The sequence below is a fragment of the Lucilia cuprina genome, chromosome 2 (assembly GCF_022045245.1).
Source record: "Lucilia cuprina isolate Lc7/37 chromosome 2, ASM2204524v1, whole genome shotgun sequence".
In the NCBI taxonomy this organism is placed as follows: domain Eukaryota; kingdom Metazoa; phylum Arthropoda; class Insecta; order Diptera; family Calliphoridae; genus Lucilia; species Lucilia cuprina.
Window position 1 is genome coordinate 9,745,856 of NC_060950.1, and position 3,335 is coordinate 9,749,190.

The window sequence follows — 3,335 nt, forward strand, 5'->3', positions numbered from 1 at the left end:
CTAGTCTATAGTCTAGTCTATAGTCTAGTCTATAGTCTAGTCTATAGTCTAGTCTATAGTCTAGTCTATAGTCCAGTCTATTGTCTAGTCTATAGTCTAGTCTATAGTATAGTCTATAGTCTAATCTATAGTCTACTTTATAGTCCATTCTATAGTCCAATTTACAGTCTTATCTATAGTCCAGTCTATAATGTAGTCTACATCTATAGTCCAGTCTATAATGTAGTCTACAGTCTAGTCTACAGTCTAGTCTATAGTCCAGTCTATAATCTAGTTTACAGTATAGTCTATAGTCTAGTTAATAGTCTAGTCTTTGGTATAGACTTTAGTCTAGTCTTTAGTCTAGTCTTTAGTCTGGTCTTTAGTCTAGTCTTTAGTTCAGTCTTTAGGCTACTTTATAGTGTAGTTTATAGTCTAGTCTATTGTCAATTCTAGCCTGTACTCCAGCCTACAGTCATGTGAAAAATCAATTCTAGTCTCCAGTAAAGAATCAAGTCTCTAGACTATATTACTATTTTAAATACTTTCTTCAAAAGCTTCAAAGAGATCTTCAGGGAAAAGTTTATTAAAAAGTTGTATTTACTGCAGTAATTATTGATTGAATTTTTCTGCAGTACCAAAGTATACTTTTGTGGTCATGTTTGTTTTCGATAAATATACAAAGAATGTCATCTTTTTAAGTATTAAGGTCTATACTAAAAATTTCTTAACATAACCAACAAAATATTTGTTGTTATGTTTTGTAGCAATTTTATTTAACAGCAATAAAAAATTTAAAATATAAAAAATCTTTTTTCTTTTTTAAGTGGGGTGACCGAGATTTTGGGTATTATTTTTATTTTTTTATAAAATAAAAACAAAGTTTTAAAGTGTGGGATTTTGTTTGTTGGTATTTAACTATAAAGTATTTAAATTAAGCTAAATACACAATTGAATCGTTTTTTTTTTAACATAAAAGAATAGAATGAATGTACAAGTCTTGTTTTCAGACAATTGTCTAGAAATAATAAAACAAGTGAAAAACAAAAGAATTACTCATTAAATAAAGTACTTTTGGTCTATAATTTAACCATTGAAACGTCATTATTATCATTTCTTATATTCATCATTGTGAGACAGACATTGAAAATTTTGTTTTGTTGCTTTAAAAGTGGCTCATTGTCAATGTAAAATTGTTTTCCTTCTTGGTTTTTATCTTCATTATGATGCTATACTAGCAAATTTTCCTTTTTATACCTTTTCACCTTCGTAAGAAGGGTATATACATATAAGTTTGTCATTCCGTTTGTAACTTCTATAATATAATTTTCGACCCTATAAAGTATATATATTCTGAATCCTTATAGATAGCGGAGTCGATATAGCCATGTCCGTCTGTCTGTCTGTCTGTCTGTCTGTCTGTCTGTCTGTCTGTCTGTTGAAATCAGTTTTCAGAAGACCCCAGATATACCTATAAAAAGGGACTTTTTGGTACTTTTTCGTTCTACAAAATGTACTTTTTGAATTTTCTTTAATATTGAACCTTGAAACATAACATTTAGAATGTAGAACCTTGACTAGATAAGAACCTATAAAAAGGGACTTTTTGGTACTCTTTCGTTCTACAAAAGGTACTTTTTGAATTTTCTATTAAGGGGGACTTTTTTGGTACTTTTTCGTTCTACAAAAGATACTTTTTGAATTTTCTATAATATTGAACCTAGAAACATGAAATTTAGAATATATGACCTTGACTAGGTAAGAACCTATAAAAAGGGACTTTTTGGTACTATTTCGTTCTACAAAAGGTACTTTTTTAATTTTCTATAATATTGAACCTAGAAACATTATGTAGAGCCTGGATTAAGTGGGAACCCATAAAAGGGAAGTTTTTGGTACTTTTTCGTTCTTTAAAAGGTACTTTTCTATAATATTGAACCTAGAAATATGAAGTTAAGCATGTAGAGTCCGGATTAATTTAGATCGTATAAAATGGGCTACAATTGGTATTTTTTTATTTTTTGTAATAATATTCGTAATGACTATTTTTTAACACATCATGGTGAAGGGTATATAAGATTCGGCACAGCCGAATATAGAACTCTTCCTTGTTTTATTTTAGTTTTCTTTTAATGAATGAGTTATAAGCTTTTGTTTGCAGCATACATATGTATGTAGGTTTTTTGTTTATTTATTATTTTCTTGTCATAAATAATTTTCTTTTTTCTATTTATTTGAATGACAATGCAATGAAAACTTCAAGTTAATGAATGGAGGAGAATATAACAGACGCACATGTCTCTGGTCAATCTGAAAGATGTGTATATTTTGAATAGTATATGGAACACATGTATAATTTGTTAAAATAATATTTATTTATATACATAATTCGCTAAATGATTTAATTTATAGAAAAAAAAATAAATTTTCATAAAATGTGAATTATTTAAAAATAAACATACGAGGGCTGGCTAAAGATTCACATTTAAAAGATTTTAAAGAGAGTGACACAAAACTATCCTCATGTCTATAAAAGGTCTGTAACTATCAGAACTAACTAGGGTATGACATTTCCTGCACGTGTTTCATTTGCATAAATTTTGAACATATTAGTTGTGTATTTTATTAATATTTTTTTAAGTAATTACTTTCCAAATATGCTGTTTAGTATTTATTTTGTTTGTAATTAAAAAATTCCTAAAATTCTTGCAAAATATTTTTAAGAAATAATTTCATTTTCGTATTTTATTTAAAAAATCTGTTTAATATCTGCCACACCCCATAGCATTAACATACATGAGTTTAAATTTAATTATTTACCCAGCAAAAACTTGTAATTGTAATTATTTACCTAATAACATAGTTTTCAATGACTTCTACATATCGTTTTGTTTACATAGAAGTACTTTAATAATGTCTTATTAATAATGTGTTATATAAAGACTTTTGAATGCCTTTTGTTAATGACATTGAGTGATTTTTTAATTACTTGTAAGTAATTGTGGAAATACTTTCTTTCAGCTTCCTCATGAATATGAAAACATGTATAAATAAATAATTAACATAATTATGAGCCTTTTGGGCTCTAGTCTGGGGCACGGTGTATGTGTTTGTAACAAATTTTATAGTCTAGTCTATAGTCTAGTCTATAGTCTAGTCTATAGTCTATAGTCTAGTCTATAGTCTAGTCTATAGTCTAGTCTATAGCCTAGTCTATAGCCTAGTCTATAGTCTAGTCTATAGTCAAGGTATAGTCTAGTCTATAGTCTAGTCTATAGTCTAGTCTATAGTCAAGTCTATAGTCTAGTCTATAGTCTAGTCTATAGTCTAGTCTATAGTCTAGTCTATAGTCTAGT